Source organism: Coenobita brevimanus, chromosome 69 (assembly GCF_032717465.1).
Source record: "Coenobita brevimanus isolate Jiangsu-jjx chromosome 69, ASM3271746v2, whole genome shotgun sequence".
In the NCBI taxonomy this organism is placed as follows: Eukaryota; Metazoa; Arthropoda; class Malacostraca; order Decapoda; family Coenobitidae; genus Coenobita; species Coenobita brevimanus.
In genome coordinates this window covers 27,051,234-27,065,211 of record NC_137022.1, presented here as the reverse complement: position 1 = coordinate 27,065,211, position 13,978 = coordinate 27,051,234, and the positions used below count along the sequence as shown (strand labels likewise).

The window sequence follows — 13,978 nt, the reverse complement described above, 5'->3', positions numbered from 1 at the left end:
TTCCCTCTTCATCTTCTTCCCTCATCATCACCACATCTCTCCCTCCTCATTTTCTTCCCTCATCACCACCACTTATCTCCCACTTCATCTCCTTCCCTCATCACCAATACTTTTTTCCCTCTTCATGTTTCTTTTGTATTGTCCCCTTCTCTTCCCTCCTTCTTCCCTCTCTTCCTTGCCATATGCCTAACCTTCTTATTCAGGCAATCCCTATTTAATTCCATAATTGTAAATACTGTACTTTAACTAACTTTATAGCAGCTGTACAAAAGGTATACTCATTTTACTCTAATTTGGTCAAAAAGTGTCATCTCTTCATCTTGAATGTGGACCTATAACACTAGAATACAGTGCTAGTCATGAAGAGGTGCTATGGGAAGGATGCAGAGTCACAGCATTGTCTCTGTCACTGAGTTATATGAAATATGCTGCAAAAAAAATGGGAGAAATGGAGTTCCCCCGAGCTAAGCCCTGTATTGGACTATATAGCCCCGCTAGGGTTACAGGAGGGAGCTACCCCTCCCGGCACGGCAGCCCGGGCGAGGCTCGAACTTGCAATCCCCCGATCACAAGTCCAGCGCGCTACCACTGTGCTACCACGCCCCCCCGAAATATGCTGCAAAAGGATGAAAATCTGGGCCAAGTTAATGTCAAAGAGGTGTAGCATGTGGCTACTCTCCCTGAAAGCAGTGATAAGAAACGGAAGTGAGCATGGAAGTGAAAAAGTTACTGCATGACAAGATTGTGATACCAACTATAACGTATGGAAGTGAAGCTTGGACCTTGTTGGAGGGACACAAATCATGAGTGAGAGCAGTAAAAAATGAGTTATTTGAGAGGAGCATGTGGAGTCACATGAAGAGACAGAATGATAAATGAGGAAGTGATGGAGCGTTGTGATGTGGATGTGAATGCGATAGGAAGTGTTAGGAGAAACACACTGAGGTGGTTTGGCCATGTGGAGAGGATGGAGAGCAAGAGACTGACAAGGAGAGTGTCTGTGAGTGAGGTGGAGGGGGGAGAGGGAGGGGGAGACCAAGGATGAGATGGAGGGATGGAATGGAGAGGTATACGAGAGTGGAGGGGGGTGTAAGCTAGGATCAGGGCAGTGAAATGGTGGGGGACAGGGCGACATGGAGGCGATTTGTCTGCGACCACCCCTTACGGGAATAAGGCGTCTGCGATAGATAGTTTAATCTTTACTTATTAACTTGTACTTTTATTATCATGACAAGGCACAAAACTCCTGCCTCTTATATAATGTCTTCCAACCACTTTAGTATTTTGTTTATATCTTTAAGTCTTAGGACACACACACACACACACACACACACACACACACACACACACATATATATATATATATATATATATATATATATATATATATATATATATATATATATATATATATTCTGATTAATATCAGAAAATTTTACTCAACACAGGAAAGAAATTCGTGAGTTGAAGAGGTTAGAGGCTATTTCTGGAAACCCCTTGACTCCGAGGATGTAATTTTTATTTTATTCTCGGAATCTCCAAGCAACATTCTTCTGCTCTGAGCAAGATTTTTCGAGCTGGAGGGGTTTGATAATATAATACTGCCTTCGCTAACCCCTTCACTCTTCGGGTGCCCACCTCAGCTGAATGACATAACGTGGTATACCTTTTTTACTCTAACTTGTTCTGAAATTGTCGTCTCTCCATCGTTGAATACCGAGTTGTAACAAGAGAAATACAGTAGAATATGATGCTAGTCACGAAGCAGTGTTTTGGAAAGGATGTAGAGCCATAGAGCCATGAAATGATTATATTCTGCTGCTGATCTACTGAAATAAGCTACAAAAGGACAAAAGTCTGGACCAAGTTAAGGTAAAAGAACTATATGAGCAAGAATTTAAAAAAGAAAAGGAGTATTCATGTTAAGCCTGAATTAGTCATTTTAACCCTTCATTGCGACGACGTGTGGTTTCTTTTGTTTTGCTCTCTCCAGACGATTTAATTACCGGATAAGAATTTTTTTTGGAATAATTTGCTGTTTCGGACAACCAGGAATCAGGAAATTTCCCTTAAAATAGTTTATAGACCTCACTTCTTTTTTTTTTTTTTTTTTTTCAATCTAAGTAGTTGTCACAAATGAACATAAACCGCAGTACGCAACTTTTTAATTCACCTTTGAATGTGGATCAAACGGAGGTGAGGCAGTGAGAGTACTTCTTTTGCGTCACTTGACAACGTAAGCAACGTCACACTTCGTAAGCAACCACGCCTCCTAAACTAATAATTTTGACATCAGACTATCAGTTCAAAAATAGTTGGCGGATGTGGTGGGTAACGTTACAGTTACTGGGTATTTGCGAAGACATTTTTCCAAGAAGAGGATGCAGTCATGCAACCATTAACTGAGAGATCACGGAATGTTATCAAGAGACCTTGACTGTCTTAAATGTAAACTACCGTGTAATTACAGGAAAGACACATGGTATTATGGACGCTGGACAATCTTTAAGAAGGTACGATTTAAGCATTTTGATGGTTAGGTTTGAGTTGAGTTGAGTTGATGTTCGGGAGTTATGCCTTTGCAACGGCACTCCCTGATGCTGTCTATGGTTTGAGCTTTGGCAAGCGCTTTACTCTGAAATTACAAAGTTTCCATTTCTTTTTACCTATTTCTTGCTTTGTTTTCTCTGATATTCCAAAAAGTATAGATTTTCTCTTTAGCTTCTTCAATATTATTATTATCAAACAGATAATCACCAATTACATAATCTTCATTTTCCAAATATGGCTGTTGTAGTTTCACAATTTTCTTTCTTCACTATATCCGGGGCACCATAAGAGGAAATGCTTCAGGTCTTCGTATTCTGCTTCACACATCTTGCACATAGTTTCTTTACCACTAAATCTCTTCCTGTCATTGAGGTTTAAAGTGTTGGTCCTGCACTTGTATAGTATGGATGATGCTTGCTTATTGTCATATGTGCTGTCTTGTCCTCCAATTTCTTGTCTCCACTCTCTGTAGATCTTCAAACTTGATTTGCTCTCCATCTCTCTTTTCCACTCTCTTGTGTCCCAGTCTTTCATTCTCTCTTTTATTCTCTCATCCGCAACTTTCATCCATTCCTCCCTGTGCCCAGTCATTTGAACGAGATGAGGTGGCTGATTTCAGGGGGGGCCTGGGGGGGCAGCCCCCAGTTAGAATAACATTTTTGTGTGTTTAATGTGGTTCGCCTTGTTTCTGCCTTCATTTTATTTAAAAAAAAAAAAAAATAAGATACAATTTTCGCATTTTGAAGGTTAGGCTAGAAAGCGATGAGATAGATAATATTGTCTAGGAGACTGAGGGACGCAGGCCCCCTGTTAGGAAACATTTCTGTTTTTTGCTGTGTTACGATTTATCAGTCTCTTTCGGAAATTAACCCTTTAAGCCAAGCTCCCCCACCCAAAAACCCCCATTCCCCACCAGTCCCCTTGTCATCAGAAAAGAAGGGGGGTGGATAACTTGGAAACGGTTGGTTTGCTACAGGTTTCAAGGTTAAATTCGATCTACTGAAGAAAAAAAAAAAAAAAAATTCATGGTTGCCGAAACGGTAAGTTGACCTTTCTCTGTTATGGACGAGTTTATGAAAGCTATAACTAATCCATCCAAGTTTCAAGTCTCCTAAACAATAAAATCGTCTAGAGGTTGCAAGAATATTGTAAAACGTCATCGAACTGTAAGGGGTTGAAGCGTCTTTAAAGATTGTATTTCTGTATTTGTATGGACGTATACGACTCTGGTTAGCTATTAGTTTCCATATGATTGGCATATTATATATTCCTTATCTTACTTTTATTTTAGTGTTTGTAATTTTCATTAGAACTTTGACTCTGGATAAACATACCGGTACTTTACTGCCAGCAGTCCCTGAGCAAACTCATATATAAGGAAAACTTGTAAGAAAAGGTGAGGGTTGAATAATGGGTTAAACAAGACGGAAACACTGACAGGAGAAGGTGGGTGTGGGTTGAAAGAGATGTGGGCAGTGTTGTATGGGTTAGTGGGGAGGTGTTGGCAGTGGTAAATGAGTGGACAAGTGTGGGCAGTGGTACATGGGTGGGCAGTAGTAATTGAGTGAGCAGAAGTGTTGGCAGTTGTAAATATGTGGGCAGAAGTGTGGACAGTGATAAATGGATGGGTAGAAGTGTGGGCAGTGGTAAATGGGTGGGTAGAAGTGTGGGTAATGGTAAATGGGTGGGCAGAAAGGTTGTGCCAGTGGTAAATGGGTGGATAGAAGTGCTGACAGTGGTAAATGGGTGGGCGGAAATGTTGGCAATGGTAAACGGGTGGGTAGAAGTGTGGGCAGTGGCAAATGGATGGGTAGAAGTGTTGGCAGCGGTGAACGGGTGGGAAGAAACGCTGACAGTGGTAAATGAATTGGCAGTGGGTGGTGAGCAGGAAGACTGTGAAACATTGAACATTAAATTTTGGCAGATGGGGCCGATGGAGGTGTGGGCAGTAGGTCGGAATCGCGGGCAGATTGTACAGGGGAGGAAGAAGTGTTGGCAGTGGTGTGTAGTCGTGTGTGTGGGCAGTGGAGGGGTGTGTGGGCAATACCGATCTAGTAAAAACTTGTAACTGGCCAGAATAACCCGAGTACGATTTTCTGTTCAGTCGAGCATCAAATCGTCTGTTTTCTACTCAATTATGCACAAAATGTCAATTACGAAGCATAATACACACGCTACCAGTAACTAAGAAATGAATACACCGGCATTCTAGTACAGTATTGGTTTGCTGTTTATATTATGCACACATGCGAGGTGTACATTACCGGTATCTGAATTTATTAGCACATGTACGTGGTATTTAGATTATATATTTGCATACGTGACAATAAATAGAAATGATGTATAGCTAAGTACGTTATAGCTATTCAAAATATATCTCTGTGGAATATCATAAAAGAACGTGATACTCGTATATGCACAGCCGTTAATAATACTAGTGAGTGGTATTTTTGCTCTTGTGTAAATTTGGTATAACTTACGTACCCAGAGTATTTATTATGACGTGGTGATCCTTTGCGGGTAGCCTACGAAGTCACAAGGTTAGGTTAGGTTAGGTCAGGTCAGGGGCGCGAGGAGGGTGATAGTGTCTTTTGTTGCTGCACCTTAAACCCTTCAGTGGCATGACATTTACCGTATGTATTTCTTTTTATTAGTATTAGGTATTTTCTTTAACCTATTCTTGCTTCTACAGGACGATTTTATCCAGCTTAGAAAAGCCCTGAAGGAATGGTTGCGTGAAATTCAGTGAACCTTAGATATGAGGTCGGAATGAGTCTTCATGGTAACTATACTCGTTTTACATTAACTTGACCTAAAATTGTCATATATCCATCTTGAATGATCAGCAGTAACAATAAATTAACAGTAATATGTAATGCAAATAACGACGAAGTTCTGTGGATAGAATGTTCAGCCACAGTATTGTCATTTTCTACCCTTGTGCTATGTGAAGTAAGCCGCAAAAGAACGAATATTTAGGCCAAGTTAAGGTACTCGTAAAAGAGCTATAATTAATCTCTCCATCCTGACTACACTTGGCTTTAACTGGGCTGAAAGGGATTAGGGATCTTTGTCAGGCTAAACACGCTATAGTAAAAGGAATTATAACCACAACCCGACTCGATTATAATATCCTTGAACACTGAGGTTAACCAGTATCCTAATAATTTCGTAACATGATCGCTGTTGTCATTACTTCACTATAGGTCAAAGGCCATTCCCAACTTTCTCCTATTCCCACCTCCGTGTTGTTATCCTGTTGCATGCCACAGCGCTTTACCATTTCAATCCCATGAGGTATTATGTTATTCGTATTATCTCTAGACGATTTTATTCAGCATGGGAGAAACTTTTCGAACCGAGAGGGGGTAGTTATAGCCTTGGTTAACCCCAACACCACTGCAGATCATCCGAAAGTTTACTAAAATCGTATGGAGACAAGGGGAATAAAATAAGTCATCAGACTGAAGGAATTATTGTGCTTCTTTCTTTTTGTATTCCGTCTTTGCTTCCCATGTTTGCTTTCTGGTTACTCATTGGGGCACGGTGGCTCAGAGGTAGAGCGTCGAGCTCGTGGCCGAGGGGTCGTGAGTTCGAGCCTCGCCCGGGACTGCCGTGCCGGGAGTGGTAGCGCGCTCCTGTTACCTAGCGGGGCTATATGACCATAGTTGTCTTGCTCGGGGATTAAATCCCATCTGGTTACTCATTGGAAATATGTTAGTTGCACAAAAACCGTGACTACCCATGACCATTTGTACCTTTCATTGTCAGTGACAATTTTGGTCACATTTGTATGTTCATTTTATAAGATGAGAAAGAATAATCGTCGGCCTGTCCTGCGGTATGAGATTTCTTGGGTATGGAAACATGAGGAAGATCTCAAGAAACCAAAATTTTCAGGGAAGAACAGAACTACCAAAATAATATTGCCACTTAAGTGTATCGACAAATAATATCGCCACTTCAGTGTATCGACAAATAATATTGCCACTTCAGTGTATCGACAAATAATATTGCCACTTCAGTGTATCGACAAATAATATTGCCACTTCAGTGAATCGACAAATAATATTGCCACCGGTGTATCGACAACCATTTCAAGAGGCCGACCCACCATATTTCCTTTCTTGAGTTACGTTTGGTGTAAACGACTGCTTGTACTTTTGTCCTCATTCACACAGGTACCAAACTAGAGTGAATATTAAAGTGAAAAACACGAAAAACTAAACAATTCAAGATAATATTTAACTGTCATGGAGACGTTTTCTTCCTATAAACTGGTTAAGATCCTTGAAAAATGCTAACCAACCGTGTGTACTAAAATGGACATGGCGGTGGGAATGGTAGTGGTGGTGTGGTGACTTTCGTTGAGCCTTGGTAGTCCTGCCCACGCTCTGCCCACACCACAACCCTCACCACACTACCTGACATTCCAAGGCAACGCTGTCTACCCAGTCGTATTTTGGCTTAGCAGGCTCCCTGGCATTTCTTCCTTAGCGATTTATTTTGCATATTACAAATTCATATTTTGGTTGCTGTTAGTCGGCGATTTATTACCTCCATCACGAAACTGGACGGAGGTCCTGTCTGTTTTTACCCATGTGTCGGTGTGTCTGCGTAAAAGAGCTCAAAAAGTTGTAATCGGATTTCAGTGAAATCATGTGGTTACCTCGGCAGTGAGTCAAGGAAGTATTTAGATTTTGAGGTGAATCCAGACTCGAAGAGGACTAATTAATTTCACTGATGTCGGTGGAGGTATGCGCCCTGTGATTTTGTTTAATAGGTTAGTCTAAGACCGTAGAATTAATTTACTATGTGAAACCGTGAGGTATTCGTCAGTTAGGAAAAAAATTACAGCAATGAATCGTAAATTGGCGTTGGCAGAGATATGATGTCTTTTGTAGCTTCGCATATTACCCTTTTTCCATTTTCTTGTGTATCGACAAAATATGATATTAACATGTCATAGGCGAGGAAGACAGCGGTATATTAAACTCCTCGTAAGCTCCTAAGCTCACTAGAACGTGGTCTTAGGCTCTTTTTTGCACGTCTTCCTTTGCGGTTTGTTTTGTACCTAATAATTATAAATTCTCTAGTACGTTACTGAGGAAAAAGTCGGTAATGAAAGCATCAGAATATACAAAAGAGAATATCAAGATGTCATAATACTCGCTGAAAGTTCCACGAAGCTTCTGATGCCACAAAGAATACTGTCCGTAGGTGTTGCAAGTGGCACAGTTTCGATTTTCATTATTTGCATATTAAAGTTAAATATTCTTGTGTTATTTACGTGTTTTTACTATTGACATAAGTGACAAACAAAGGATATTCAGGCGTAACAAGGAAAGTCAATCGCTAAGAAGTATTATTGAAGGCTCCTATGCTAGACGGAAGCCCAGAGTCTGGTGATGCTGACAGGAGCTGGAAGCTTGCCATCCCACACCAGAACAGAGAGAGTTTATCCAGCGAAATTTAAACCTCCAGGAAGTATATCACACACACTGCATATGGCACACCCAGGTCTTGACACCAACACACGCACACACGTCAGCAAGGTCATACATAACCCGCGGGGCATACCAATGATCGCCTACACAGCTGACTTGAGCGTGCGCCGCTGCTCTGACGATGAAACGTTTAGCCAGGTTTGAACGGTGTAGAAATTGGCTTCGGATTCTTCATACATTCACATAGAGTCCTTAAAGCTGGCAATTTTTCCAGCCATCTCTTTGTTAAGGCCCATACGTATCTAAAAGGAGTGGGTTAACGTTAATGAGTCATCGATATTGTCAGATGTTGAGGAAGTGTTGCATCGTGACCCACCGAAGTCAAGGCCGCCAACCCGAACGCCAACGCCAGGGTCTTTTTGTTTACTATTCCACTCGACAATTCAACATCTTTTATCCATACTGTCATGTTAAATCCTACTCTAAGGCCCCAGATATATTGTTTAAAGCCTGGTGAAGCTTTTCAGATGCTTATAAACCAAGGAGGAGACCGAGGAAGGGAGTAATGAGTGAAAATATGAAGCAGGTGTTACGGCAGGAGCAACGGCGAAGTGAGTCACCCTTCTGGCAGTCTGGGCGACTCCGTGACGTCACATTCTCCTTCCTCTCCCTCTCCTGCACACGTCCGCCCTCCCTGTCCATCATAATTACGTCCCTTTAGCCTACCAGTCTTTTAACCCGTGTTTTACCATCCATATCAATTTAAAACCCATGTTAACTTCATAATTCCCCCATCACATATTTCCCTCCCTATTTCTCCTGCCCTCGTTCTAACCCCTAATACATCACTGTTATGACCCATTAGCCTAACAAATTTTTAACCCATGTTTTACCATCCGTATCCATCTAGAAATCATGTTAACTTCAAAATCTTCCTTCACTCCCTCACTCACCTGCCCCCGTCTTCCCTCCTTATCCATCACTGTTACGACCCATTAGCCTAACAAATTTTTACCCCATCCCTATTCACTTAGAAGCCACGCTAACTCCAGGCTAATAACTCTTCCCTACCTACGCTGTTCATGCTTCACTCGTCCAAATATGGCGTCTTCTTGGGCATTTCCACCCCAGCTCTCCCTCTCATTATGCCGTTTGTCTTTTCTGTGCTGGAGTTCACGTGGCCGCCGAAAAAGGAAGATGCCACATAACGTACACGAACAAGATTATTTGGTGAGTGAGGTCAGTGTATGGGTGGAAGATGGAACCAGTACGGAGTGAAATCTGTGAGTCGCATCAGATAAAAGTGACAAATATATTAGGATGATGTGTGGGTGTGAGGGATAAGTTGAATTAATAGCTATAAATTATACTACTAGCTATTACTACTACTATTACTGCTACTACTACTACTATTACTGCTACTACTACTACTACTATTACTGCTGCTGCTGATGCTACCTACTAACACCATCACCACCACTACCACCACCTACAACTACTAACACCACCACCACAACCACCTAATACTACTACTACTACTGTTGCATATACCACTACCACTGATATCCACTCGTGTCCTATTGAAAACCTTTTCTTTTCCCAATATGGGGTGTCTAGGGCAAAAAAGGAAGTGGAGAGAGGAGTATTTGGACCGGTGGAGAGAGAGAGAGAGAGAGAGAGAAAGAGATGTGTAAAGAAGAAAGGGAAGGAGTAAAGACAGTGATGGGCAGCATAAACAATGATAGATACAGATAAGTAGATAGACAGATAAAGAAAAAGTGTCAGTTAAGACTACTGAAACGCAGATTATGTTCAAAAGGAAGATAGGTTTGTAATACAGGCTTATGATAAAAAGAAAATAATTGCGACGATAAATAGGAAGGTTAGAGATGGCAGTAAGGAAACATAAGTAGGCAGCAAGTAAACTTCATAGGTTAAGTAGGTAGGCAGACAGGTCGGTAGGTAGGAAGTAAATGAAGTTTGTAGCATAGACATGTAGGAAGAGAGGTTGGCTGGTAAAGTCTGTAGCATATACATGTAGCTAGGCAGGTGGGTAGGTAGGTATGTTGGCTGGCAGGTAAGAAGAGTATAATATAGCCAGATAGGTAGGTAGGTAGGCAGGGAGGTTGGTAGGTAGGAAGTAAGCTGAGTATAGCATACGTTGAACAGGTAGGTGGGTAGGGGGTGACTTAAGAGCAGCTAAGCATAGACAGGTAGGTAGGTAGGTAGGAAGGAATTAAGATTATAACAGACAGGTAGGCAAGTTAGTTGGTAGGAAGTGCATTAGTAGGTAAGTAGGTTGGTTGGTAGGAAGAAAGTGCATAGGTAAGTAGGGATCAGTGCCAAGGAATCAGAGGAAATTAGGGTGGATGAAACAGATGGGATAAATAATAAGTAGTTAAATACGTAAGAATAAGTGAGTTAGAATTATAGGGTAAATAGGAAAGTAACAGATTAAATGGGTTGGAACTGGTGAGTAGGTAGCCTAGCTTAGGCGATGGTAGGATGGGTTGGTAGGTATGTAGGGTAAGAAATCAGTGGGTACGTAGGAAGGAAGCATGGAATGGGTGGGTAAATATATATAAATGTATGGGTAAATGGGTAAAGTTGAGCATGTAATTGGGTGAGAAGAGGATGGATAGGTAGGTAAGTGGGTAGGAAGGTTAGAACAAATGGGTAAAAATATACTAATGAGTGGGGGAAATGGGTAAGACTGAATCGGTAGGTAAGTAAGGATAGGGTTGATAGGTAAGTTGGTAGGAAGCATGAATGAGTGGTGATAATAATAAGACTGATAGTTAAGCTGGTGGGAAGGTTAGAATAAATAGGTAAAAATATACGAGTGAATGGGTAAATGGGTAAGACTGAGGGGGTGAGGTGGAAGGTGGACTCCCTCACCTTGACCCAGCTCCACCACCACCACCACCACCACCACCACCACCAAGTTGAAGGATGCTCGTACTGTCTCCACCACCACAATCACCACCAACACCACCAACACCATCACCATCACAACTTCTAGCATCACTAACACTATCATCATCACCACCACTACCAGCATCACCAACACTATCACCACCACCACTATCAGTATCCACGAACACTATCACCACCACCACTATCAGTATCCACGAACACTATCACCACCACCACTATCAGTATCCACGAACACTATAACCACCACAACTGCCATAACTATGACCTTCACCACCACCTCACACTTATAATTACAATAGCTTCATCATCCTTATTATCACCATGACATTTATTTTTTTCTTTTCTTACGTCCTCCGTCACCATCACTGCTAATATCCTTCACCGGCTTACTACTACCACTATCATCACTACCACCATCATTTCCACGACCCCTACTACCTACCACAACTACCATTCATTACTACCATCATTAACAATACCCCCCACCACAAGCACGACCACTAACTGCTACCACCACACCAAAAACACGACTACTTTTAACAACTACCACCATATACTACCACCACCAACACTACCATTTTCACCACAGTCACCATCACAGTCATTTCCACCACCACTACCAGCACTTTCACTGTCCTCACTACCCTCCCCCCTCTCTTATCTCTGGCAGGTAAGGTCAGGTAAGGGTATAATAGGTTGACCAAGTCCTTCACCTTCTCACACTCACTTAGGATAGGTTGGTGGGGGTGTAAAACACGGATGCTCTCTCTCTCTCTCTCTCTCTCTCTCTCTTTACATTTCGAAAGATTTCACTAGCTTTAGACAAGGTTTCAAGGTAGTGTAAAGGAACTATTGATCACAACTACAAAATCATTAAAATCATGCATGTAAATCTCTCCAACAAATACAAAAATTAATAAATAAATAAAAAATAGCCCCAAGAAACACAGATTTAATTTTTTACTAATGTACTTTATAACTGCATTTTCCTTAATAATAAACATTGGTATTAATTTCTGGCTATCTTTTAAAATTTTCCTCTGCTATTTCAGCCCTGCATCACCCAGTTTCCTGAAAGATTAGTTGTCGGAGGGAGGGGAGGGTGGGGGAGAGAGGCATCTGCTGTACTGTAATTTTCTTGTACTTCTGTGCCTGTGGAGTACCGGTAAGTAGGCTGTTTGTGTACATTTGTAGGTACTATTTTCTGTCACTTACCAAATAGCACTCTTAAATTTTGTGTGGCATTTGGGAATTCTGTGTTATTTTCTCTCATTTGTCACCATATATATTTGTGTGTGTGTGTGTGTGTGTGAGTGAGTGAGTGAGAGTGTGTGTGTGTGTGTGTGTGTGTGTGTGTGTGTGTGTGTGTGTGTGTGTGTGTGTGTGTGTGTGTGTGCGTGTGTATTATGAATGATGATTACTATCCACGTCGTATTTCATGATAGAAAATGAGGTTATGATGATGATAGTGATTAAATTAGGACCACCTGGTTGTATTTCTCTCTCTCTCTCTCTCTCTCTCTCTCAGAAGTAGTCCACCAGGCCATCTGTCCCCTCTCATAAACACAACCTTGCAGCTTCCATATTAGCGAGAGAGGCTTTCTGAACACCTGAGACCTACAGACCTAACTTACGATAATATTTCCCGTCGAAACTAAGGTAATTTTGAAGGAATATACGTTTCACAGGAAGAACTAGATACATGAGAATATTCCGCATTTGTTCACTCCCTGTGCTTCCTGCAGAAATAATATACGATGTTTTTCCTCGTAGCCAGTGTTTATTTTTTTTTAGGAGGAAGGACAGATGGGAAGATTATGTATTTCCCTTCCTTTGACCTCCCTGCAGTGTGACTTTAATTTAGTGATTTTCTCCGTATGGCTAGTTTTGTTTTATTTTATTTACTTATTTGTTTATTTATTGCACTAGGGATGAGAGACAAACAAAACTTTCTCTCTTATCCTTTTCTTCCTTGAACAAACAGATCTTGGTGAACATGCATTACTATGACTCTTTGCCTTCCTGCCTTCCTCCTTCCCTTCCTTCCTCTTCGTTACTCTCCCTGTCCTTCTGTCTGCTGCCCTCCCTCCTTGCATAATCTCACTTTCCCTACCATCACACCTGTCTTCTTTCCCTACTTAACCTCATTTTCCCTACCATGACACCTGGCCTCCCTCCCCACCTAACGTCATTTTTCCAGCATCACAGCTGCCCCTCCTTCTCGCAACATTTTCCCTACCATCACACCTGTCTTCCCTCCCTACCTAACCTCATTTTCCCTGCCGTTACACCTGCCATCCCTCCCTGCCTAAACTCACATTCCTGGCATCACACCTGTCCTTCCTCCCTACCTGACCTCATTTACCCTACCATCACACCTGGCCTCCTTCCCTGCCTAACCTACATTACCTTACCTTCCTACATGTCTTCACACTTGTCCTGCCTTCTTCCTATCCTAACTTTAACTTTTTTGCATGCCTATCTGTCTCCATGCCTAATCCCACTTTCCGTACCTTCTGCCTTCCTCCCTACCTAACCTACTTTACCTTACCATCTGTTGTAACTACTCTTTCTGCTTCCCCTTCTTTACTCTTGCTTCCTTCCTTCCTTCTGACCTGTCCTACTTCCTTCCTGCCTAACCTGCTTTACCGTGCACACCTGTCTAACCCCATTCCTCTCTCTGCTTAACTTACGGTACATCAGCTTACCTAACTGCCTGCCATTGCATCTCTACTTCCTGCCTGTCTCCCTTCCTAACCTTCTTTACATTACTTTCCTTTCTTATTATTTTACTTAGGTGAATGTTAATGCTTTTATTAATTCATTCACTTAATTTATTGCCCCGTTTTGAGGGCATTATACACGACCCACATTCACTCCCGCCAAAACTGGAGCTAGATAAAACAAAAACGCATCGCTGTATAAACAAACATGGCTACCCTGAGTCCTCCCTCCGTCTCAACTTTCTAACCTCTAATTTTAATGCCCAGAATGACCTTAAACCTTACCCTACCACCATAAAACAGAGACAGTACAATTTTCTG

The 13,978-nt window shown here is 41.7% G+C and overlaps 1 protein-coding gene across 2 annotated transcripts in view; it reads right to left on the bottom strand.

The window, feature by feature from the left end:
* The window catches only part of LOC145406001 (ciliary microtubule associated protein 1A-like), an 80,186-nt gene that overhangs the window by 26,635 nt on the left and 39,573 nt on the right, over nucleotides 1–13,978 (bottom strand). The gene's annotated exons all lie outside the window — the stretch shown is intronic.